A 25,926-nucleotide genomic window follows, 5' to 3' on the forward strand; every position below is an offset into this window, starting at 1 on the left:
CAATACCAGGTCCACCCGAGGCAGGATACATACCGTTTTAGGGGCAGGAACAATAGGGGTAGACCTTCTAACCCTCTCTCAGGCCAAGGGCAGGGCCTGACCAAACTATCATTGGGATCCAAGCAAGGATTTTGAAGGGATGCCCGAGGACAGCATACCAGCCACTATCCCAGATCCTTCCCCACGCTTTCTGAACTGTCTATCTCACTCCTACCATGCGTGGTCCTATATAGCATTGGATTGCTGGGTTCTTCGCATGGTAGAAGTGGGATATTCTCTCCAATTCTGTTCCTCCCCTCCCTCCCAACTCCCTTGCCCATCCCTCTTCAGGGACCCCTCTCACAAGCAACTCCTTATCCAGGAGGTGCAATTGTTCCTCGCCATAGGGGCAGTGGAGGAGGTTCCTCAGGAGCTATGGGGCAAGAGATTCTACTTCCATTATTTCCAAATCCCCAAGGCAAAGGGGGGTCTCAGACCCATGTTAGCTCTGCGAGGACTCAACAAGTTCATGGTACGGTTGAAGTTCCGCATGGTCTCCCTAGGCACAATTATTCCTTGCCTGGATCCGGGGGACTGGTATGCTGCCCTCGACATGAAAGACGCATACTTTCATATAGCCATATGGCTGGCCCACAGACGTTTCCTGAGGTTTGTTGTAAGCTACATACACTATCAGTTCATGGTGCTCCCATTTGGTTTATCAACAGCCCCCCCAGTGTTCACCAAGTGCATGTCCGTGGTCACGGCCTTTCTCCGCAAGAGGCAGGTACAGGTGTATCCCTACCTTGATGACTGGCTACTGCGGGGGAAGTCCAGGGAGCAGATGGAGTCCCAGGGTCTGGTTAGTCAGAGAGACCTTCCAGAGATTAGGTCTCCTCCTCAATGTGGACAAGTTGAAGTTGTCACCGACCCAACTAATAGAAGTCATTGGAGCGGTGCTGGACTCAGTTCAGGCAAGAGCCATACTACCAGAGTCCAGATTCCAAACACTATCAGGCATCATTCAGACTCTCAGACGATACCCCACCACAACCATGAGGACATGCCTCAGACTCCGTGGATACATGACAGCATGCACCTATGTGGTCAGGCATGCCAGGCTGAGGCTCAGACCTCTCCAGGCATGGCTCACCTCAGCTTATTACGCAGGTCGAGACACTTTGGACTTGGTAGTAACAGTACCTGTGTGAGTCTTAGATACCCTAGGCTGGTGGTTGGATCCTTGCATAGTCTGCGAAGGAGTCCCATTCAACACCCCTCCACCGTCCATGACCTTAGTAACGGATGTGTCAGCAGTGGCGTAGCCAGGTTTTCAGTGTAGGGGGAGCAAACATAAAAAAGGCACCCTCCCTTGGCTCCTCCTTTGGCCACGCCCCCCCTTGGTTCCTCCTCTGGCCATGCCCCCCGACTGCTGCTTCCACGCCTGCCGCCCTGAGGGGAAGCAGCTGCTTCCACTGAACCCCGCTAGCTACGCTACTGTGCGTCAGACCTGGGTTGTGGGGCCCACCTAGGAGATCTAAAGACGCAGGACGGGTGGTCGCAGTCTGATATCCAGCTCCACATGAATATAAAGGAGCTCAGAGCAGTGAGACTAGCCTGCCAAACCTTCCATGATGACAGAGTCAGTGCATGGTGGTGCTGGCCAACAACTCCACCGCCATGTTTTACATAAACAAGCAGGGTGGAGCCCACTCCTCCCCTCTCTGTCAGGTGGCTGTCCAGCTGTGGGATTTTTGTATAGCCTACTCCATTCACTTGGAGGCGTCCTATCTCCCAGGAGTATGGAATGAGCTTGCGGACCACCTCAGCAGGTCGTTCCGCAACCACAAATGGTCCATCCAGCCAGATGTCATACATTCCATCTTCCAAAGGTGGGGTTTCCCCAAGTAGACCTATTCGCCACCAGGAGCAACAGGAAGTGTCCAATGTTCTGCTCTTTCCAAAAGCACAGTCGGGCTCTGTCTCGGATGCGTTCATGCTACCCTGTGGGGACCATCAATTGTATGCCTTCCCACCGATACCACTTGTCCACAAGGTACTGCTCAAGATCCACAGAGACAAGGCAGAGGTAATTCTGCTGGCCCCTGCATGGACACACCAACATTGGTACGCTATGCTTCTGGAGCTGACAGTGGACACCCCGATCGCACTGCCGCTCCTCCCCAATCTGATCACACAGGACCATGGCTGCCTCCTTTACCCGGACCTCCAGTCCCTCCATCTCATGGCTTGGAAGCTTCATGCTTAAACCCAATGGAGCTCCAATGCATGGAATCGTTGAGGGAGGTGCTGCTTGGCAGCAGGAAACCTTCTACCAGGGCCACTTACCTAGCTAAGTGGAAAAGGTTCTTGTGCTGGTGTGAGCGCAGTTGCGTACCTCTACTTCAGGCATTTATACCATTCATCCTGGTGTATCTATTGCATCTGAAGCAGCAAGGTATGGCCGGATCATCCATCAAAGTACACCTCAGAGCCATTTCAGCGTTCCACCCGGGAGAGTTGGGGCGCTTGGTATTCGCCAACCCTATGGTGAGCCGTTTCCTTAAAGGCATGGAATGGCTATATCCCAGTCTCGACCACTGGTACCTGCTTGGGACCTCAATCTGGTAGTAGCCAGGCTAATGGGGATCCCATTCGAGCCACTGGCTACATGCGCCCTCCTCTCTTGGAAGGTGGCATTTCTGGTTGCCATCACATTGGCCAGGAGGGTGTCAGAGTTAAAAGCATTAACCTCCGACACCGCCCCCAGCCAGTCTTCCACAAGAACAAAGTACAGCTCAGACCACACTCGGCCTTCCTGCTCAAGGTAGTATCCCAAATCCATGTTGGCCAAGACATTTTTATACCAGTTTTCTATCCCAAGCGACATGCTAATGCCCAGGAGCAGAGGCTTCACTCACTAGATGTCCGGAGAGCACTAGCATTCTACATTGAGCGCACAAAGCCTTTCAGGAAGTTGAACCAATTGTTTGTAGTGGTGGCAGACCAGATGAAGGGGCTTCTGGTCTTCTCACACCGCATTTCTTCCTGGATCACGGACAGCATCTATACCTGTTATGACCTCGCCAAGGTCCCCGACCCAGCTATTACAGCTCACTCAACATGAACACAAGCCTCGTCTGCCACTTTCCTGGCCCAGGTGCCCATCCAGGAGATCAGCAGAGCGGCAACCTGGTCCTCGGTGCACACGTTTACCACCCACTATGCCATCACCCAGCACACTAGAGAGGACGAGAGCGGTTCAGCAGAGCGGTTCTCCAATCAGTGATTCCTTAAACTCCGACCTCACCCCCATGGGAGAACTTGTGAATCACCTGATTGGAATCGACGTGAACAAGCACTCAGAGAAGAAAAGACAGTTACTCACCTTCTTGTAACTGTTGTTCTTCGAGATGTGTTGTTCATGTCCATTCCAATACCCACCCTGCTTCCCCTCTGTTGGAGTAGCCTGCAAGAAGGAACTGGGTTGGCCAGGTTGTATATTGAGCACCATGAGGGCACCACTCCAGGGGGCTTCCTGGCCGAACTAACGGGGGCTTCTGAGGGAAAAAGTTTCGACCACCGTGCACACGGCACTCACACACCTGATTGGAATGAAGGTGAACACCACATCTCAAAGAACAACAGTTACAAGAAGGTGAGTAACCGTCTTTTTGGAAATAGGTGTCTTCAGATGGATTAGCTGTAGTTTTCCAAACCAACCTGTTGTTTTTTCCTGACAATGTCTCTTGTCTCTTTAGATCCCTTTGTAGTATTTCTCTACACTCAATGCTGTTTTAAACACTCTCCATTTAGTGTCTAGTCCTACTTCCCTTGAAGTCAATGGGAGCAGGATCAGATTTAATTGGCATACTGTTTACATCTGACCCCTTCCAGATCTGCATGAAAGACACAATTCGCACAGGGCATAACAGAGATCCCTGCAGCATCACATTAGATGCCTCCCCAGAAATTGATACTCAATTGTTTATCATTTCCTTTGCTTACAGTCCTTCAATGTACATGGCCTTGCCACAGTGGGGATTTTCTGAAATCCTTCCATCATTGTGCCTAGTACTGGTGACCTCTACTAGGCAGGGTGGGCGTGCCAGTGTAAGCCAACCACCAGTGATTTTACCACTGTGTCTTTTAGACCTGCTCTGAGCAACATTAGGCAGAACAGTGATGAAAATGTAGCAGATAGCCAGTTTACACAGGTGCTTTGATGTTTCATAAGCAATATATGTCCAGGATTCTCAACCTTTTTCTCTCTGATGCCCCCTCAACATACTGTAAAAACTCCATGGCCCATCTCTTCCACAACAATTGTTTTTCTGCATATAAAACCCAAGGCTGGCATTAGGGGGTAGCAAGCAGGGCAACTGCCTGGGTCCCATGCCACTGGGGAACCCACAAAGCTAAGTTGCTTAGGCTTTAGCTTCAGCCCTGAGTGGCAGGGCTCAGGGCCCTGGGTTTCAGCCCCATGCGGTGGGGCTTCATCTTTCTGCCCTGGGCCCCAGAAAATCTAATGCTGGCCCTGCTTGGCGCCCCCCTGAAACCTGCTTGTGGCCCCTTCAGACCCCTGGTTGAGAACCACTGATATATGTTGCAGCAGGCAGCCAGAGCTGTAGGAAAGAGATCTTTACTGAGCATGCACAGTGGCCAGGGTTAGGTGCTAAAAGGCATATGTTTGTCTGGCACGAGATTGGCCCAGCTTGCATGCTTGAGCCCATGTGTCACACCAAATACATTTGTTAATCTTTAAGGTGTCCTCATTCTGTTTACACCAAACTAAGTTACTCCTGAAACCTGACCCTCTTTCTCTATTTCCATTCATTGTTCTGCACCCACTGTTGCTTGGTGGGAGAATTTCAGGAAATCCTCTGTGTAAAGACAGCCCATGAGATTGGTGTTCCTTAGTCAGGCTAACAGGAAAAAGATCACACTGCAGGAGCAGTAGCTGATACGGATAGGACACTGCTATAGGGAAGCTCATATTGCTGACGCCTGAGTCTCCTCTGACTAAAACCGATTTTATACCACTACTGCACTCAGGGCTGGCTTTAGGAAGCCTGGGGCCCAATTCGAACAGTTTCGATGGGGCCCCGGCAGGGATGATTAAAAAAAAAAACACATGTAAAAAAACACGTGGGGCTTGTACTCACCGGGCAGTGCTCCAAGTCTTTGGCGGCACTGAAGGACCCGCCACCGAAGTGCTGCCGAAAACCCGGAGCAAGTGAAGGACCCGCTGCCGAAGTGCCGCTGGAGACCCGGATCGCCACCGGGTGAGTAAAAATTAAAAAGGTGCCTCTAGCCAGGGAAGGGATTCTCACTGGATGCAGGGCACTCTTAGGCCACGTCCAGACTAGGGTATTAAAATCGATTTTAGATACGCAACTTCAGCTACGTGAATAACGTAGCTGAAGTCGAATTTCTAAAATCGAGGTACTCACCAGTCTGGACGGCACGGCATTGATGTCCACGGCTCTCCGTGTCGATTCCGGATGTAAGCGCGCTCGGGGATCGATACATCGCGTCCAGACTAGACGCGATATATCGATCCCCGAGCAATCGATTTTAACCCGCCGATGCCGCGGGTTAGTCTGGACGTGGGCTGAGGCGTGGGGCCCAATTCGGGGGAATTGGTGGAATAGGCCTAAAGCCGGCCCTGACTGCACTAAAGCTGAGGTAAAACGAGAGGAGTATCAGGTCCCCGGTTGTTGATATGGCACTACTGCAAGAAAGCTCTTGCTTGTGGAATCCCAGTTGACACTGATGGGGGATTTCTGGCAGAAAGCAGTGCTACAGGGCTCAGAAGGGAATGTGGAGAACAGAAAGAAAGAATTTGCTCTAAAATGACAAATGTGTACGATTTATCAAAGTATTTAGGCACCTAAAGTATTTTAAAGTATTTTAAAAGTATTTAGGCACCTAACTTTAATTGAAATCAATGGGAGTTAGGCACCTAAATACCTGTGAAGGTCTGGGCCAACGTGCCCTCTAGCATGTAGAACTTCTGGAGTATCAAACACCTCAACATCAGGCATACATTTTGAATCCACAACATCCATATCAAGGCCTGATTCTGCTCTAGCAGAAGTCAGTAAGAGTTTTGTCGTTGACTTCAGTGAGACCAGCATCACACACCAACTTTGCACCTGCTCAAATGAAAACTGAGTGCCTAATAAAGAAAAAAACTCTGTTTAAAACTTATTTTTATAGAAATATCCAGATAATACCACCCTCCCAGCAATTCTCCCACTGAACCTGGTGCAGCAAATAGCACTAGATATCTTCCAGGTTATCACTCTTTTGCAAATGTAGAATAAACATCCTTTAGGGCCCTGATGAAAGAAAACTTGTTGAAGCTTTTGTCTCTCTCTCTTGATTGGTGTGTTGGAATTTACAAACTGTGAATTGGATTAAATTAGTAATACAAAGCAAAAGAGCTATTTTCTTCAGTGATTTGAGAAGGAGGAAAGTAAATTCCTTATCCACTCTATAGACTTTTAAATTCAGTTGCTTAATTGCTAGCAAAAGTCATTGACTGAAATAAAACAAGAGCTGATTGCAACTCCCACAATCTGGGCTCATATAATGAAAACAAAAACAGCAGAATCAAGGTTGAATTTCAAATCTGAAATTCTCCCTAGATCCAAATATTTCCCCACACATCTTTTGTACTATTGTCCTTCCTTCATTTCACCATACTTGCAAAGATGGGAAACATAAATAAAAAGCACAGGAAACAAATAAAAATGAAGATATTTATTCTCATTTGCAAACAGGCAGAGGAAGTGAGTGGGAGAAAGAAACATACAGATCAAAATAAACTGGACTGTGACTTGCAGATCACATCAATACATTTATCACCCTGGCAAGCCTGTTTTAAACTTCTTTCTTGCGATTAGTTTTTGTAATATATTTTTATTTATTTTGTTCCCCCCTCAAAAGTTAATTTCGGCCCTCGTCCTTTTGTTGTTTTTTTTCCCCTTTTTTCTTTTTTCCTTTTTTTATTTTCTACAATAAAGTTTTCTATTGGATAGTGCCGGGTCCCTCATTGATGTCCGCTTCCCATTGGAGCTTCACAGAAGCTGACATCACTTAGGGAAAGAGGGGTTGGGCGTTGGGCTTGGTTGGAAAGCTTAGTTTGTTACCACCAACCCCGCCAGCTTGTCTTTGGCTGGGTCGGTGCAACTTCCATTTTAGGTGTTGGATCTGAAAGAGGAGGCGAGGGGAAAAAAAGCCAGAAAGGAGGAAGCAGCAGTAGCAGATCCCAGAGGGAGAAAGGTGGAGAAAAAAAAATCACTACATTGGCTGCTTTGCTTTTTTTTATTTATTTATTTAAACCAATACATTTTGGCAGGGTTTTGCCACACATTTTGCCTCTTACATTTCCTTTAGAGATTTGTTGGAAAAGTCCACTTTAGAGTTCTGGGTGTGTGTGTGTTTGTTTGCAAAGGGACTGTGAAAAGGATCTCACGGAGGGAAATTTTGTTGGAGACTGACATTGTCACCATGAGAGATTAGAAGGGAAGTTATAGGACAGAGGAACAGCCACACTGACAACTTTTTTTATTTATTTTTGCTTTTATTTCTTCCCCCGGTACTTACAAAAACTCACAAGGAGGAGAAACAAACTTATAGATCTCGCGTGTGCAGCTCCTGAGAAGGGAGAAAGCCAGGGTAAGAATCGTGTTTTTTGTTTGTTTTGGGGGGCTGGGGGAGGTTGGTAAATTCATCTCCTTTCTTGTTTTTGCTTATGTTGTTCACTTTTTGGATTTTTGTTCCTTTTGTGCTGCAAACTAACAACGCCTCCTGGGTTGAATTGTTGAGAAACTGTCTCTCGTCTTTTTTGTGGTGTCTTCTGTGCAGGCTGGGGGAGGAATGTGATTGGGTTTGGAAAGTGTGTTTTTGGTTTTATTTGCGTCATTTAAGATATTTATTTTAAAGCTTTTTTGGGAAACTGAGTTGTAGGGAGGCTTTGCAGTTGATAAAGTGTTTTTATGAAGCTGTATTCTGGTTGGGAGTGTTGCGGTCTATTCTTTATGTTTCAGATCCACACTTTCTGCTTGGGTGGATCCCAGTTTTTTCCCCAGGTGCAGTTGGGTGCGGGCCTTTCTCTTCTTAGTCTTCTAAAACGAATCCATGTTGAGTTAGAACCTCTTTTTAATTCTTGTGGGGGGGGGTGTCAAAAAGATTTGGGAAAGGGGGCTTTTTTCCCAGATTCTAAGTTCTAATCAACAGTTTGAAGTGGATGAGGAATGACCGTCTTAAAGCCTCTGTGAAGTGTAGCAATCTAAACCCGGCCCACATTCTACGCCTGAGACTTTGCTTATTTTAAAACTTACTGGGGAACAAAGCAAAATTAAAAAAGGCTTTAAGCAAACTTACTTTGAAGCCATATTAAGTCTAACGGACTTGTATTGTACTTTTTTTTTTTTTTTTAGATCTTTCCCTGTAACTTTCCTTAAGCTCTTATGTTCAGTCTCTTGGAAGTGTGTTGAGGATTGGGGGTTTTTAGACGCTGCTAAGAATGTACTTGTGTAGCCAGCTCATTGGGAACCAGGATGTTGGACTAGTTTCTAGTCCTAAGAGTCGTCATCTGTAAACTTAACTTCTCCATTCAAAACAAAACAAACGCTTGGAATTCGACACGGCACTAATTGCAACAAACTGGGGCAGAGAAAGAGTCTGTGCTGCTGTTTAAAATTATTATAGGAAGGCTAATTTTGTCTCCTAAGCATAATTTTAAGAACATACTTTCTCTTCTCTTTCCTTCACTTTGCTATGCACAGATTGTGATGCCTTATGTTAGACTTAAGGCTCTTGTGGCCAGAGATCCTGGGGGAATTTTCTGGGTGGGGAAAAAAGCAGGAAGCACTCTTATTTCTAGAAACAACATTGTTAAGACCTATGTTCTGCATCTAAGCACCTGTCTCTCTTCTCCACCCCCTATCCCGGTTTTGGTCTTGGGTGCATCAGAGCAAGAAAAGAGGATGTTCTGTTTAGAGAGTGGCTAGAGCAGGGTTTGGAAATGGTCTGTGGGTTTCAGTGATGGCTCATGTTCTATTTAGTACCCCTCCTAATTCTCTCTCCGCCCCTTCCCTGTCTGGATATAAAAGGTTGGTGTAAGAGGGTAGCTGCTGTGAACAACTCATGGTGTTGGCTGTAGTAAGGAGCCCAGAGGAAGTGCTCTGACAGCTGGGGAAAGAACACAGGCACTTTTAAAAGTAGATGCAGAATGACTTGATGTCTCTGCTGGGTGGCTGTGAGTGGTGCGACTCTTTGTAGGTTGTAGTACTTTCCACTCTCAAAGCTGATTGATCACAGGAACAGGGTATTGCAATCTTGTGGTCTATCAGTAGCACAGTGTACATAAGGCCTGGTGTGTGGCCTTGGGCTTGCTTATTGCCGTACAACATTGTTGAACCCGCTTCTCCTCCTCCACGCATGCTAGGAATTATGTGGCTGGATTCTAGGGTGTCTGTGCTTTGAGTGAAGCATGTAATCTTGACCTCTTGTGTCTCTTCCCCCCCCCCCCCCCCCCCAAAAAAAAAAAAAAAAAAGGTGCCTTTCTGTGCCAACCTCCCAATTGGCATATGGAGCAGGAGAGAGAATGCATGTCTCTTTGGACAGGCATTCAGTGTTGGAGTAAGGGGTGTCTGGCGTTGCAAATGGTATCCTGCTCTTCCCCCCTGCGACATAGCTCCCTTTGTGTTGGAGTAAGGGAAGTTGCTTATGTGTGTTGGAAGCAGGGAGTATTTTGGGGTGTGCAGGCCTTTCCTGGGTGGTGGGGGGGTATCTGGGCCCAAGGTTGTGTGCTGTAAATCTTTTCAATGATTCCTCCCTAAGATTTTGGCATGTGGAAAGGGAGAAAGAGTTGGGAATTGGGATTAGGTGTGTGTGAGGAACCCTGTGCAGACTAGACTAAAGCTGGCCAGGGCAGATCTAAAACTCTCTCTTTCTAGACTCCTGTTATCTAACTTGCCTCCTCCTTTGTTCTTGCAGGGAAGGGACTGCTGGGTGGAGCCCATCTATTTCTCCCCCACTCCTAAAAAACAAAACAAAACAAAAAACCAACCCCAAAGCAGACTACTGGTAATGTGGCAGCTGTTTATTATAATTATAATAATAATTAAAAAAACCCCTTTATCTCTGGCTCAGGCCAACAAGTGACATTGAATTGTCTCCAGTAAAGGAATAATCCCACAGTAGCCCACTCCCAGGGGTGCTGGGTGCAGCAGGCTATTTTTTTCCTAGTATCGGGGATAGCCGTGTTGGTCTATATCCACAAAAACAATGGGGAATCCGGTGGCACCTTAAAGATTGTTTTAGTTTTTAAGGTGTCACCAGCCTCCTCATTTCCCCCCCCTTTCATTGGCAGCATTCTTGTCAAATAACAGTGCATCTCTCCCATCCCCACCTTGCCCCTTCTGTGCCTCTTGTCCTGAGGGACTGCTGCCCTTTATCTTACAAAGCCCTCTTATAGAATTGGGGTTGTCATTTTGGGGGCAGGGGGAAAGTAGTCTTGAAGGGATTCTGTCAGGTATTTATATGGCCCCCATCACCATATATCTGAGCACCTTACAATTTTCAACGCATCCCCCCCCACCCCCAAGTATGGCAGTGCTGTTATCTCTATTTTACAGAGTATCTCTGTGCCTCAGCTTCCTAAATCTTTGGCAGAGCAGGGACTTGAATCCTGGTCTTCAAAATCCCAGGCTTGTGCTCTACCCACAGAACCATCCTTCCCTTTCAGGAAGGAGTCTGTGGGTCCTCTGAGGTGCCAGGATTCAGCATTCAGGCTCGATCATGTCTAAATATCTTGAATTCCATGGGTGCCTTAATAGTAGGACAGAGGCTTTGAATGGTTCTTCCATCCCCCTTTCTTGCTTTGCTTGTAGTTTTTGGCTGTTGCTAGGATGGAACATCACTGGGCATCTCACTGAGCCCAATTGGGAGGGGGATTCTTGAATCCTTTCTGTGCTTCCTATTCATCACTTGGAACAGGACTAGATGTGGCTGTTATAATACTTAACCTTTCCCTAGTGTCTTCCACCTGAGGCACTCAAAGCATTTTAGAGACACTAAACTTAGTCTCAGCCCCTCCTCAGTGGCAAGAAAACAAGATTGTCCCAAATTTACTGATGGAGAAACTTGAAGTACAGTGATTTCACCAAGATCACATAGTGAGGTGGTGGCAGAGCTGGGAACAGGTTCTGGGGGTCTTGAATTCCAAAATCTCCTAACTATAGGATTATACATTTTCTGTATTGTCCTGTCCTTCAGCTCCCCAATGAAGTTGCTGCTTGCCTATTTATGGTGGAGCAGGGGATTGGAACTGATGCAGACTCTAGTTTCCAGGTCCTCTTTCAAATTCAGATTGGGCACAAAGATGAACTTGGGAATCATCCTGTTCATTTCAACGCCTGCTCCCTAATGCACATGGTTGTGAACATAGACAAACCACAAAACATGGTGTGACCAGCTTTCTGCTCAGAGGCACAAGTCTGGAATAGCAAAGGGTGATGCAAGGCAGAACTGAGGTGCGTTCAAAGAACTGTTGGTGAGTGAGATTAGGAGCTGGACTGGAATAACAGGAGTGCTTTAGGGAAGAGTGGGGAAGCCTGCATGCTGTACGCCTGCATACAGTCCTGATTCTAAGCAGATAGCAAAGTAGGGGAGACTGTCACGAACACTGTTTGCTCTCATGCTTGCAAGCAGTTTTGAACCTTGTCCTCTCAATGTCTGATTGACCTCGTTTGGGACCCTGTGCATGCAGATGACTAACCTTTCCTTGTGTGGTACATTCTTGCTGAAATTTTATAAGGAGCCTTTCTAGAAGGGTAGGAAGAGGAAAACAGCTGGCTTGGTATGTGCTGGACAACTTTGCTCGATTCATGTGGGTTTTCTATTATATGACTAGCTGCCTGCCTTCTGGCTTGGATGCTAGGCCTTGGTGCAGTAGTTGTGGAGCTCAGGAAGATTGATCCAGAGGACAGGGCTCAGTCTTGAGATTTGAGTGTTATATCTCGCTTGTGCAGTCTCCCCTGAGGGAAATTGAGGCAAAATCGGTAAAAGAGGAGTAGCTCCCTACTTTGGAGGAGTTGTCCAAGGATCTTAACATTGAGTTAAACCTCACAACAAGTACCATTTGTGGCTGCATCAGGAGATGTGAAGCTCAATGGCTTCAGTGAGCCTTCATCTGGGAAGAAAATGACATCCTTTCCCATATAATTTCTTTAACAGCCTCTATTGCTAACAGGAATAGGTGGAGTCAGCCAACAGTTTGGGTTTATAAATGTATAGATAGGTTAGCTAATGGGATGATAAAACTCAAACTCAATGGGTATTCTCAGTTGTTCTGGGAAACTGCTCTGTTCCTTTCATAGGGCTTGACAGTCTGAGGTACCTCACTATTGCTTGGAGGACAAGAATGTTTTCTGTAAGCATAATGCTGTTGAGAAAGATCTGGATTTATAGCTCCTTATAACCAAAGTCTTCTGGATCCACACAGCAGACATGGGCCTGGCATAGCAGTAAAAGCTTGTTTCAATTCTGGGCCTAGTGTGGACAGTCCGCCTACAGTTGAAGGTGGAACTCTTGGCCCAGCTAGTCCTTGGTTAGAAGACCCACAACAACAGGGGCAATGGTGACCAGTTTGTGTGGACACCTGTCTCACTAGGAAATCGGCTGACTCCCACCTGTTTTCACATAGGCCACCAGTGGTATCTACTTTCAGCCACTACCAACCTGTAGCCAGATTGGAACCAGGGCTCCAACGGACTTTTTTGCCTCTTTCCCCCCCCCCCCCCCCGTGATTCACTCGCAAGTAATGATTTAGCGAAGACGGTTGATGTTTCTGTTGCGTGTTACTGCCAGGGGGCTTATCCTGAGTAGAATTGCTGATCTTGTTAACCAAAGAATTTACTAAGTTTCTTGTGTTCCCTTGTGTCTTGGGTGGGGACAAGGCCTGGGGTTAGATATGGTTATTGACACCACATTGTCATTGAATCTTGGACAATAGCTTTCTGTTCCTCTTAAAGGAAGAGATGAATTTTCCCATTGGTGATATCACTTCTTATTTAGTGGTCTGTATCAAACCACACAACAGAGGGAGGGAACTGAGGGGGTGGCTGTAGAGGAAGCATGTGTTGCTTCATTATCAGGCAGTGTGTCGGAGAGGAAGACACACTTGAGCTTTTAATCGGATGCCATCTGTGCTCCTGCCCTTTCTTGTGAGCAAGGAATATGGACTCGTGTCTGAACCCTGATGTTCACACCTGGAATTTCCACTGTGAGCCCTGGAAGCCAAATGTGACCTTGGTCAGTGACGCTTAGGCCTGGTCTCAACCTACAACTTGGGTTGATCTAGCTATGTCACGTACGTGTGTGTGTGTGCGTGTGTAAAAATTCACCCCTCCTGAGAAGCTGTAGCTAAGCCGACCTGAACCCCAAATTAGATACCACTAGGTTGATGGAAGAACAGCCTTTCGAGATGGTGGATTTACTACAGCGATGAAAAAGGCTCTTCCATTGCTGTAGCAAGTGTCTGTGCTACAGCGGCTCTGTTGTAAGCATGTGTATGTAGACCTACAAACCAAGGGTATATCTGTCTGAGCAAGAATGATGGGAGATATCCCTTCCCTGCTTGTACAGTTGTCTTAGTAATGTAGGCAGATCTGGCTCCAACACTGTCATGCTGTTAAAAACAACTACTAACCATATCCTCCACCATGATGGCTGGCGTAGATGCGTCCTGCGTGGTGCAGAAACTATTGCTGCTTGTGTAGCAAAGACTGGGGCCATGTCTACATCTAAAATTTTGCAGCGCTGGTTGTTACAGCTGTATTAGTACAGCTGTATAGGGCCAGCGCTGCAGAGTGGCCACACTTACAGCAACCAGCGCTGCAAGTGGTGTTAGATGTGGCCACACTGCAGCGCTGTTGGGCGGCTTCAAGGGGGGTTCCGGGACGAGAGAGCAAACCGGGAAAGGAAACCAGCTTCCCCGCGGTTTGCTCTCTCGGTCCCGGAGCCACCCAGCAAACCGCAGGGAAGGAGACCTGCTTGCTCGGGGTTCCGGGACCGAGAGAGCAAACCGGGAACGCCGCGGTTTGCTCTCTCGGTCCCGGAGCCACCCAGCAAACCGCAGGGAAGGAGACCTGCTTGCTCGGGGTTCCGGGACCGAGAGAGCAAACCGGGAACGCCGCGGTTTGCTCTCTCGGTCCCGGAGCCACCCAGCAAACCGCAGGGAAGGAGACCTGCTTGCTCGGGGTTCCGGGACCGAGAGAGCAAACCGCGGCGAAGCTGGTTTCCTTTCCCGGTTTGCTCTCTCGGTCCCGGAACCCCGAGCAAGCAGGTCTCCTTCCCTGCGGTTTGCTGGGTGGCTCCGGGACCGAGAGAGCAAACCGCGGCGTTCCCGGTTTGCTCTCTCGGTCCCGGAACCCCGAGCAAGCAGGTCTCCTTCCCTGCGGTTTGCTGGGTGGCTCCGGGACCGAGAGAGCAAACCGGGAAAGGAAACCAGCTTGATTACCAGAGGCTTCCTCCTTCCACGGAGGTCAAGAAAAGCGCTGGTAACTGTCTACATTGGATTACCAGCGCTGGATCACCAGCGCTGGATCCTCTACACCCGAGACAAAACGGGAGTACGGCCAGCGCTGCAAACAGGGAGTTGCAGCGCTGGTGGTGCCCTGCAGATGTGTACACCTTCAAAGTTGCAGCGCTGTAACTCCCTCACCAGCGCTGCAACTTTCTGATGTAGACAAGCCCTGGAGTGGTGATGTAGCACAGCCTTAACGATGATGTGGTGGGAAAGACTAGCCTCTCCTTCAGCAACTAGAGCAGTCTGGCAAAACATGGGAATTGGAGGGATTTCTGGGGTTTCCCTGAGAAGGTAGCACACTAGGAAACCAAGCAGCATTTACCAAAGCTGCAGTGAGACAGTTTTTTGCACCTCTTTTAAAATGGCTGTTAATGTTACACAATAGGTTAAACAGCTTCTGGCTTCATGCTTATCTGTATCCAGTGGACTTAATTTGGTAGCCCACGTGTTGGGATGGGAAATGAGGGATGTTGGTGTCAGTCCGTTGGCTAAACACATTTGGATAAGACTTATCTCCATCTCTTCTTTCCCAGCCCTGGCTGCCCTACCTTTAATAAAAGCAATGCCCATTGTGGCAAACCCTTCTCAAAGTTTACTGGCTTCCCTACATCAGCAAATCCTAGCTGTAGGAATCTGGAAGCTGAATGAGAGGCTGACTGAAGCCTGCTGGCATACATAATTCCCTAGCATGCTCTTTCAGCAGGCAGCTATTTCATAGAAGTCGGGGTTGGGAAGAAGTGGCCTGGACACCACTTCTCTGCCCACTTCCTTTCCTTCAGATTTCTCTTCTGCTTCTTGTGGCCGTTACAACGGCAGAAGGGTTATTGTGAACAGATACATACCAGCTCTTGAAGCATGTGGTGTCCTTCCCCACCCCAAGAGCTTAGGTGGCCTCTAGAAGAGGAGCTGTGTGTGGCCCAGGACTACACTAACAGCATGGAGGCTGAATTCCCATCCTGAATAGGAGCAGGAAAGTGCCTCTAACCGCAGAACTTGGGGAGGATTTTTCAGCAACCTCATCTCACGCTGCTTTTTGTCTAATCCTTGGATCTCTCTAATCAATGCAGGTGGCAAAACAAATCTTGGTGGGCCTTGATGAGACTCTTGTCTCATATTGAACCGTTAAGTGGGGAACCTCTGCACCTTGTCCTCTTCTCCACTGCCATCCCTACTCCTCTCCTTAGTTGGACAGGCTCTCTGGTTCTCTGTCAAAACAACACTGTGTGGATAACTTCTGCAGGTGGGTGGGTCACATCAACCTGAGAAAATACATAACCACAAAGGCCTCTTTCCTTCGCTAGATCAGTAGTTCACTGATCTCGTTTGCATGTTTCTGGCATGCCTGTGCCCTGTAGGAGGAGTGCATTCCTCAGAGCGTGTTACTGCATGCAAAGCTGCTGCTACGACCTAGCTGTGTGATGTCAGGCAGGTTGATTTTTTTTTTTTTTTTGGTCTAGGGGGAAAGGGGAAGGTGAAGCAAGTGACACTTTTTTTTTCCTTTTATGAACTAAAATCCCATATCAGGGGCCAACTCCCTGGAAGGATCCTCTGTGGAAACAGGCTTGGACCCCAAGCCCCACCTCCTTTGAATGCTCCCTCTTGTCCCTTTAATTACCAGTGTCCTGCTACTGGATGTGGTCCTTGAGAGATTACATCAGAGAGTGACAAACAGGAAACCTTCTCTCCCTCCCCTGAAGCCTCGCCCTGTTTCTGTCTCCAGTAAATGTCCTGGCTGGAAGGCCACTCTGCTGGTCCACAAACACTTGCTCTGTGGCCAGTCTGAGAAGAGCTAACCTCTGTGTGCAAAACAGGAGATGTGGCTACAAGCCAGGTGGGGAGAGGGTGGAAGGAGGAGGGTCTCCATTGTGCTCTTGCTCCCCAGATTTATGCTGTTAGGAACAAGCATAGGCATTCACTTCTAGCAGCCGATCAACATCCCAGGTTACAACTACTAGTGCTTTATTGCTAGTATTTCTTACAATGCCTAGTGTGAGAATTCTCCCCCCCCCAGGGGTGCTTGGGAGGTTAAGGGGGAGGTGTCCCCAAATTTGGGGTCATCCATCAATGATGAATAGACATGAGGGGCTGCACACCTGAAAGATTTTTAGCTTCAATAAAGTGAGAGGCTTAAGGAGTTCAGTAGTGGGTGGAAGTGAGACATATCCACAAGTGGGGTGTGTAACTCCATTGACACATACTCTGGCACTAAAACCATGTGGGGGCATTGTACCAGAGAGGATACTCCTGTTTCAGGTGTGAGTGCACTGCTCTAGCAATGCATGGTGGCTATTTAGCATGCCCTTTGGAGAGGGGACATTCTCCAGCATGGGGAGGTAGCCTGGACTGGCTGCCCATTGTTCTGAGGGGACAGGTGGAGAGTTGGGTAAGTTTTTAGTGAAGAGATTAATCTTTTTGTTGGCATCTGGTGTAGTGTGTGAATTAAGGGTTCACTCTTGCTCCTTCTCCCCTTTTGCAGATGCCATCTCTGCCACAAGGTACTGTCTGTGTTGCAGCCTTGGTTTATAGTTCAATGTCTGTCTCCAGCCCTGTGGAAGGGAGGGCATAGCCTGCCTGGGCAATGGGTGGGTAAGCCTGGCATTCTCTTGCATTGGTTCTAGAGGGTCTCTTCTCTGCACTTCGGAGGATGCAGGGAGCAGCGCTTGGCAGGACGTTGTGTTTAGAACCTTGCGGGAAAGGAAAGGCACAATGTCACTTCCTGTCTGATCAGGAAATACTGGTTTCCTTCCCTTCTGCCTCTACAGAGGGCAGGGAAAGCTTTTGGGGGGAGGGGATGGATGTACACATGCAGTGCTGGGGAAAGGTGCAAGAGCAAGAGTCTATTTCCTGTGTGCACTGGGGCAGGTAGAGGTAGGGCAGTGCCAATGCTGTTGAAGGGACGGGAAACTCTCTGTCCTGTTTGCACTATATTTTTGTTCTCTAGCATCCATAATGCCATTCAGTCATTATTTGAATAGGATAGACAGGTGCTGTGCAGGTCTCCTTCCCTCTGCTCTCATTTCAGTTTGCTGATGCCCTTTAATCTTGACCTATGGCATCCTGTTGTTCCAGTCCTTCTCCTTGCTCATAGTCAGTTACATGTAATTGGGAGATCTGGTCTCAAATATTGTGCCAGGTTATATATTCACCAAGACAGTTCTGTTTTTCTTCTCCTCTATGGGAGGGGATGTGTGTGTATGGGAGTGGTTGTGAATCTCGGCAGGACCCCAGGGTGGTGGTATATCAGGTGGTATATCCATGGTGTGAGGAGCTGTGAGTGCCTATTGTAGTTCCACACCCCTAGGGGAAGGTGGTTACTGTTCCAAGTGGTGAAGTGAATCTTCCACTTTAGTGATGATTCAGTCTTTGGCTCTTGCATTCTGCTCCTCCAATTGCTTTCCTTACCCAATCCTTTCTTTTATCAGGATTTCTAAATCTGTCTCTGAGCATGCGAGTGCACACAGCTGGAACAAGGAGCATCTGATGAGGTCATGCTGAATTGAGCTAGGTTTTTTGTACCATCTCCTTCTGATACCCTGTGTGACTGGAACTGTGAGTCAGCTTGTGAGCATACCTGACTATGGGGGGTGGGGGGGGAGAAGGAGAGGCGGAGATTTGGCAACCCACAGCGCATCCTTGCTTGGATCAAGCGCAGCAGCATAGTTTGTGTGGAAGGCGATTACCACCTCACTGTGCAGATTCCCCCTTCCTGGAAATGCTGAAATCAGTCTTATACAGCAACTCCCTGCCCACCACTCCTACACAAAAGATGACTTCAGCCTCTCTAAAACACCTGCCTGTTTGTTCAGAGTGGTGAAACAGGAGCTCTGTGAATTAACTGGCAGGGTTTCATTTGAGGGGGATAGGCTCAGAGGAGGAGGTGCATGTCAGGGTGAGGGAATGGATAGAAATCAATTTTGAAAATCTTATTTTTCTAGCGGTTCAGCAGTGAAGGGTGTCCCTCCGTGACCTGAAGTTTGTAAATGGAAAGTAAAACTGCAGGATTTTCCAAGAGGATCAGTCATTCTTCAGTCAGTGGGATGGTGGCAGAAACATGTGGTCCAATTCCTGCAACAGCTGTTCTTCTGGGATCTCTTTGATTTAGCTTAGGATCATCAGTAATTCAAAACTCCTCTTCTGGGTGTCTGATATGGCCCTTAAAGGCAGACAGAAGCTTTGGAAGCTTTACTCTATGAGGGAGTTTGCCAGTGCATCGCACCCTGTGCAGTGCCCCTTGCAAGTAGACTCCTGGTTCATCCTATTTCCCTGTGTGCCTTCATGCATTCTCTGATCCCTCATCATACCAGATGCAGGGTAGCCCTCAGCATACAGGCTACAATAGTTGGTCAAATTAGCACTCCTGTGCTGCAGCACCTTATTCTGCCCCATAGCTGTGTGGTTTCCCCTATGTCATGCTGTCAAAGAGGAAATGGGCTGAACCCAGTAGGTGAGATGTAGGGAGCACGGAGGGTTGAAGGCCATGATGGCAGGTGAATGGGGCAGGAGTGAAGTCCGTGTAACTTTGGCATCTGCCCACCAGCTGAATTGCTTTCTCTTCTGGCTGCTTTGCTCAGACTTCCCATGTTGTCCCTATGGTGCAGTGCTTGGTGGCAGTTGTGACTGGCAGAGCTATAGTCTTGGGATGCTGGTGCCATGGGGACATCTTGGTGCATGCTATCTGGTGGCACTGCTTGTCCAGGCGCAGTCTCTTGAATGCAGATGTCCCTTAAACTAGACAGCCCTCATTAACTGGTATTTCCAGTGTGATATGCTGCTCTAAATCCCCTCTTAGATGCTGTGGCTCTACTAGCCCTCCCCGTCTGCTGCACTCTTCCTCTCAGTGTGAGAAGGCCACACTCCTGACTGGCACGGTGTTGTGTTGTCACCAGGGATCAGCCCTCCTCACCCTGAGGGACTTTGCTCCCATGCAGTTGATAGGAGAGGCCTTATCTCTAGGAATGTGGGGGCCTCTGTTTGTTGTAAAGCTGTGCTAGAGAGGCTGTGTGGACTTTTCTATTGAGCATCTTTTGAGGAGTGGGGAGAGCAGGAAATGAAGGCAAGGGACATCCTAACCTGTAGGACAATGGTTCTCAAACATTTTTATACTGGTGACCCCTTTCACATAGCAAGCCTCAGAGTGCGACACCCACCCCCTTATAAATTAAAAACACTTGTTTATATATTTAACACCATTATAAATGCTTGAGGCAAAGCAGAGTTGGGGATGGAGGCTGACAGCTCGTGACCCGCCATGTAATAACCTCGTGACTCCCGAGGGGTCCGGACCCCCAGTTTGAGAACCCCTGCTGTAGGAAGACGGAAATGTGTGTGGTGTGGGTTTTTTAGGCTATAGGAGGAAAAAGGGCAAGGAGCTTTGAGGCTGCTATTGGACAGGGCTCTGACCCAGAGCCATGGTGGGAGGAGGGGTTGGAGTATGGGATCTGAGGTTTTAACTAGCTTATCTTCTCTCCTGTCTCATAAGGAGTCCCTGTAGGCACAGTGGCAGGAGCTGTTGAGCTGAACTGTGAATCTGTAACCTTCTCCCCACCCCCAACCCCAGGGTCCCTGGTTCTTCACCTGCTGTGCCTGTTGTGAAATGGCCTCATCTCAGGCTGGCCCTAGGGGCGTGGGTGGCGGGCAGTGCAGTGGGGAGGGAAGGGCTGTTTTCCCTGACAGGGAGCTGCCCTGGGCAAGAGGGAGTTCTGGCTGGTGATTGGCGGATGGGCCACTCTGGAATGCTCTGGCCCACTTCCCAGAATCTAGCACTTTGTGTTTGTTTCTGAGCCATAGGTCTGGTGCTACTGTGACAGGAAGTGGAAAAGCTGGCAGGGAGGGGGAGAGGGGAGACGGGTGCCTGTGAAATCCCTTTGTCCCCAGAGAACAGCTCAACCTCAGCTGCAAATTCCCATAGAGGAGAGAGCTGCCTTTGTGCCGCTAAAGTGTTTCCAACATGTGAAACTCCTGTGCTGGGTGGGGGCTGGGACTGTGAATCTTGACGTGGGTGCCTATGGCCTGCTATATGGATCCTGCTATGCTTGGAAGGAAGGCTGGGGTGCATGGTTGCTGGTGTGGGGCGGGCAGGCAGCTCTGGGGTATCAATGCAGCACTCTGGTATATGGCTCCTGCTGGGGCACAGACCCTGGCATTAGTGTCCTGGGACATGGCTCAGGTTGGAAGGTGTATTCCACTGTGGCATTTTAAGTAGAGGAGGATCTGGCTGGGTGGATATTGTGCAATGGGATCCACAGGCCCTCTAGGCGCTGGGGATAGATCTGGCTGTACTGCAGGAAGTGGGGAGCTGAGGCTGCTTCCTGTGGCTGTAATATTTAGGATGTGGTGGTTTGGCTACTCACAGAGCCACTTTCGGTATGGTACTGCTCTTTCCTCTCGAAGTGGGGAGCTCTTAATATACTCTGTTCCCAGCTGCATTGAGCCCTTCAGGAGGAGGGTACAGGGAGAAACCTGTGACAGGCTGTCCTGCCATGGCCAGTGAGGCCCCACTCCAGTTCTCTGCTGTGTAGCTACTCTCAAATCCAAATGTGGAGAGGAGCTTGCTCTCCGATCTCTGAGGGGAGTCAGGAAGTGCCTGCACAGGGATAATTCATCTCTGTCTAGACAGAAATGGAATAAATAACTTTTTTTTTTTTTTTATTCTGCATTTTTTTCCTCCCACTCTGTATGGGTCCCCAGCTGTGCAGGGAATGAGGGCATCTCAGGCTTTTTGCGTAGCTGAGCCCACAGCCTCTTGCCAGGGAGGGCAGCCCTTGAACACACGCATACAAATCCGCCTTTCACTGCTGGAGAGAACAGCTGCCCTGGAGCCAGATTGCTGGCATACCAGAGGAACAATCTTTTCCCTCTGTTCTGCTGCCGACCCGCCCTGCTTCCTTCCCTTCTGCCAGCCCCACTTGGTTTTCTCTTCCCCCTGCAAGTTGAGAGGAGGTGTAACTGAGGGCTTGTCTACATCTGAAAGTTGCAGCGCTGGTGAGGGAGTTACAGCGCTGCAACTTTGAGGGTGTACACATCTGCAGGTGATCACCAGCGCTGCAACTCCCTGTTTGCAGCGCTGGCCGTACTCCCGTTTTGTCTCGGGTGTAGAGGATCCAGCGCTGGTGATCCAGCGCTGGTAATCCAATGTAGACAGTTACCAGCGCTTTTCTTGACCTCCGTGGAAGGAGGAAGCCTCTGGTAATCAAGCTGGTTTCCTTTCCCGGTTTGCTCTCTCGGTCCCGGAGCCACCCAGCAAACCGCAGGGAAGGAGACCTGCTTGCTCGGGGTTCCGGGACCGAGAGAGCAAACCGGGAACGCCGCGGTTTGCTCTCTCGGTCCCGGAGCCAGCCAGCAAACCGCAGGGAAGGAGACCTGCTTGCTCGGGGTTCCGGGACCGAGAGAGCAAACCGGGAACGCCGCGGTTTGCTCTCTCGGTCCCGGAGCCAGCCAGCAAACCGCAGGGAAGGAGACCTGCTTGCTCGGGGTTCCGGGACCGAGAGAGCAAACCGGGAAAGGAAACCAGCTTCGCCGCGGTTTGCTCTCTCGGTCCCGGAACCCCGAGCAAGCAGGTCTCCTTCCCTGCGGTTTGCTGGCTGGCTCCGGGACCGAGAGAGCAAACCGGGAACGCCGCGGTTTGCTCTCTCGGTCCCGGAACCCCGAGCAAGCAGGTCTCCTTCCCTGCGGTTTGCTGGGTGGCTCCGGGACCGAGAGAGCAAACCGCGGCGTTCCCGGTTTGCTCTCTCGGTCCCGGAACCCCGAGCAAGCAGGTCTCCTTCCCTGCGGTTTGCTGGGTGGCTCCGGGACCGAGAGAGCAAACCGCGGCGTTCCCGGTTTGCTCTCTCGGTCCCGGAACCCCGAGCAAGCAGGTCTCCTTCCCTGCGGTTTGCTGGGTGGCTCCGGGACCGAGAGAGCAAACCGCGGGGAAGCTGGTTTCCTTTCCCGGTTTGCTCTCTCGTCCCGGAACCCCCCTTGAAGCCGCCCAACAGCGCTGCAGTGTGGCCACATCTAACACCACTTGCAGCGCTGGTTGCTGTAAGTGTGGCCACTCTGCAGCGCTGGCCCTATACAGCTGTACTAATACAGCTGTAACAACCAGCGCTGCAAAATTTTAGATGTAGACATGGCCTGAGTTACAGCCTGGACAGGTCAGCATTCTGTTGTGCTCCTGTTGCAATGGTGTTTCTGAGCAAGGTGACTGAACTGCCTTGGCCTGGAGGGATAGGAAAATGGGGGTGGAGGAGAGCTTTGTAGAAGCTTCATGTGGAATGAATGCAGAGGTTGAATTTCCTGGGCACCTCAATAGTGTGGGGGAATCCCTGCTGTTACTCGGTGGGTCTCTTGTGTGTCTAAAGCAGCAGCTCTCAAACTGGAGGTCAGGACCCCTCAGGAGATCACGAGGGTATTACATGGGGCGTGGGGGTCACAAGCTGTCAGCCTCCACCCCAACCCTGCTTTGCCTCCAGCATTTATAATGGTGTTAAATATGTGGTGGTTTTTGTGTTTTTTTTTTAAATTTATAAGGTGGGGCGGGTCACACTCAGAGGCTTCCGATGTGAACGGGGTCACCAGTACTAAAGTTTGGGAACTACTGAAAGGGTAGCAAAGTGTCCTGTGGCACCTTATAGACTAACAGACGTATTGGAGCATGAGCTTTCGTGAGTGAATGCCCACTTCGTCAGATTAACAGGGCTACCCCTCTGATACTGAAAGGGGTATTCCCTCTTCAACAGAGATGGATTTAGAGACCTGCAGCAAACTGGCTCAAACTTTCCCATTCCACTTCCCACAACCTCCCCTGAGAAGCAGAGATCTCCACTGATCTAGTCATTTGTTCCCTCTCTCCTGTGATCTATACTTCCAATTCCTTGCCTGACTGCTCAGTCCCCTGCGTATAGAAACTTCTCCTCTAGACGTGACTGCTTCAGGAGAGTCAAGTCCCATTCTTGAGTCTCTCTTGCTTGTGGGAGGAGGGGTTGCATCTACCTCCTCCTCCTCCTCCCTTTTTCTTCAGCCCTCCCCCCCCATGTGGTTTGTAAGTGCCCTGCCCTTCTTATCTCTCCCTTATCAGCCTCTCCTAGTTGCTGAGCCTTCCCCATATAAGGCAAGGTGAGGCTGTGGTGTGGGTGCAAGCAGGGATGCAGGTAACTCTCACAGAAGGCCTTCCTAATTTAGGTATGTAATCCTCATTTCTGGGAGGGGACGGGGAGTGTGGGAAGGGGAGGTAGCCAGACCATTCTGATATCAGTGTGACTAGTTAAACCAGTCCTGTGTGTGACACACGCTAGGGAGCAGCTTTCTCTTTCAGTCCTAGGCCAGTGCTCTGCTCCACATGAGATACGCCCTGTATCTAGCCAGTCTCATTGCTGAAGTGTGTCTCATTCCAAGGAGGCTGGGCTCTGTAGCATTTGCATGAGTACGTAGTGTCTGAAATGCCTGCATGTGGAGGATCCAGCCCTCCCAGTGGGGAAGCAGCTGACTGGGGGGCATCAGGGAGTGCAAAGCCCATGTTGTGTTTAAAAACTGGTTGTGGTTTTTCAAAACAGCTTTCCTAGGAAAGTCCCTTTTTGCTTTCCTAGGAGGAGAGTGTGAGGCCACAACAGTGGGAAGCGGAGAAAGGAGTGATTGAAATGGAAAGCAAAGATGAGTTCCAGAAGCACCAAAGTTCACTTGGAGAATCTGAAAGCTGTCAAAGCAGCAGCCGTGGAGACCAAAATCCTTGACATCTCCATGGCCCAGGCTCTCCCTGGCATGGCTCCTGATAATGCAAACAAGAAGGTGTTGGTGGCAGCATCTCTCCACTGAGAACTGAGCTCAGAGCCCCAGCTCACTTCACTCAGACCACCAGACAGCCGGGGTGCAATGTGGTAATAGTTTTGTGTTGACAGACGTGCCATTATTATCTACCGCTCTCTTCCTCCAGGCTATTCCAGAATCTCCTTTAGGAGGGAGAGAGCTAAAGGCAAGTAGTGCTCTGAGGTGTGTACTCCCTCATAGGCACTTGGTCTCTGAGTGCTGAGTCACTTCTAGACTGAACAGTCAGATTTGAAGCCAAAAATGTTCCTATCCTAGCAACTTGGCTGGTTCTAGACTTTGAGTGTGTGTTGGTGAATCAAAGCTTCTGATCTGGTGGTGCTTGCTGTCTGTTCTGCATTTTGGGGTGGGGCTATGCTGCTAGTTGGTCCCCCTCCCTTATGAAATTGACAAACTTCTTTCTTAACCTGAAATTTTGTCAAAATTTTTTGTGACAATTTGATTTTTGTCAGACATTTGGTTGTGCACCCCTGGCCCCCCCCCAATCCTGAGCAGATCAGTGGGGACCAGAATTGAGGGTCTCTAGATCTTTCAGGCAGATTGGGGCAAAACAAACTGACTTCATGTGCTACTGTGAACAGTGTGTGTGGAAATTAGGTTGGTTTTTTTCCCCTCCATCTACTATTACTTTATAGACTGGAACTGGGTCAGGACTCCTAGGCTCTCTTACTGACTCAGTGTGACCTGCACAAGTCAGTTTGCCTCTTGGTACTACAGGTCTGTCACAACTTACGCACATTTAACATGCGCAATTTCAGCTTCATGCTGTGGCCAGAGTCCTGAGGGGCATGGCCTCAAGATTTAAAGGCCCTGGGGCACCAGCTGTGGCTGGGAGTCCCAGGGCCTTTAAATCACCCAGGGGGCTCCCAGCTGCAGAAGTGCCTGGTAGCCCCTGGGGAGAACTAAAGGGCCCAAGGCTCCAGCCACTGTGGAGCTCCGGACCCTTTTTAATGCTGGCCCCAGTCGGCCCGCCAAAGCTGCGGGCGGGATTTAAAGGGCTCCTCACTGAGCCCGAGGAGCCCTTTAAATCCCGCTCACAGCTTTGGCAGCTGGGCTGGGGCCAGCATTTAAAGGGCTCCTCCGGCCTCCCTGCTGCAATGGGAAGCCCAGTGGGAGCCCTTTAAATCCCAGACCAGAGCTCCGGTGGCCGCAGCTCCTGCCAGAGGAGCCCTTTAAATGCTGGCCCTGGCTCGGCTGTGGGCTGGGATTTAAAGGGCTTGGGGATGTAATTTTGACTATATGCGGTTTTCGCTTTACGCGCTAACCGCGGAATGGAACCCCCGCATAAGATAAGACTTGCCTGTAGTGTCCCAGTGGTATGCTAGGGTTAATACTTCCCTCATAGGGGAATGATGGTTGATTCATGTTGTCTGTTTTTAAAAAACAAAACAAAAAACAAGGCTCTTCAGAGCCTCTGTTTTGGAATTGGGTAGAATCTGTGTGTGGTTTTAAAAGACAACTTCCTGATGACTAGGTGCTCTGCTGGATTAGCAGAGGTGAACCAGTGCAGAGTAAGCAAGAATAATGTGCCACCATGTACTCAA

At 49.4% G+C, this 25,926-nt stretch overlaps 1 protein-coding gene across 12 annotated transcripts in view; it reads left to right on the forward strand.

Moving 5' to 3' along the window:
• The first annotated feature begins 7,117 nt into the window (after window positions 1–7,117).
• Window positions 7,118–25,926, forward strand: part of CTNND1 (catenin delta 1) — a 58,094-nt gene continuing 39,285 nt past the window's right edge. For 6 of the 12 annotated variants that reach the window (XM_030561901.1, XM_030561902.1, XM_030561904.1 and 3 more), the window contains exons 1-2: window positions 23,639–23,743; window positions 24,148–24,435. The gene's annotated coding sequence lies outside the window, so the exon portion shown is untranslated. Of the gene's footprint in view, window positions 7,270–7,606; window positions 7,666–23,638; window positions 23,744–24,114; window positions 24,436–25,926 lie in introns of those variants that run through there. The other 6 variants (XM_030561896.1, XM_030561897.1, XM_030561906.1 and 3 more) reach the window with 6 other exon arrangements.

This window comes from Gopherus evgoodei, chromosome 4 (genome assembly GCF_007399415.2).
Source record: "Gopherus evgoodei ecotype Sinaloan lineage chromosome 4, rGopEvg1_v1.p, whole genome shotgun sequence".
NCBI lineage: Eukaryota > Metazoa > Chordata > Testudines > Testudinidae > Gopherus > Gopherus evgoodei.